Below are 401 nucleotides of genomic sequence, written 5' to 3' on the forward strand. Positions count from 1 at the left end.
GTTGCTGCCTGACAGCACCAGAGTCCCAGGTTCCATCCTGACTACAGGCGCTGTCTGTACGGAGTTGGCACGTTCTCCTTACGACCGCATGGGTTTTGTCCTACGGTTATCTCCCAAACTCCAAAGACCTACAGGTTTGTAGGCTGATGGGCTTTGTCAAGTTGTTAAATTAACCCTAGTGTGCAGGTTAGTGTTAGTGCATGGTCTGACCAGCACGGACTCGGTGGGCTGAAGGGCCCCCATTTCGCCACTATATCTCCAAAAGCTAAAGATCATGAGGGGAATGGATTGGGTGAATGCACAGCTTCTTACCCAGGTAGGGGGAAAAAAAAAATCAGTCATTTACCCAGAGCAAGGGAATCAAGAACCAGAGGACAGAGATTCAAGGTGAAAGATTTATT

This window comes from Rhinoraja longicauda, chromosome 13 (genome assembly GCF_053455715.1).
Source record: "Rhinoraja longicauda isolate Sanriku21f chromosome 13, sRhiLon1.1, whole genome shotgun sequence".
NCBI classification, from domain to species: Eukaryota; Metazoa; Chordata; class Chondrichthyes; order Rajiformes; family Arhynchobatidae; genus Rhinoraja; species Rhinoraja longicauda.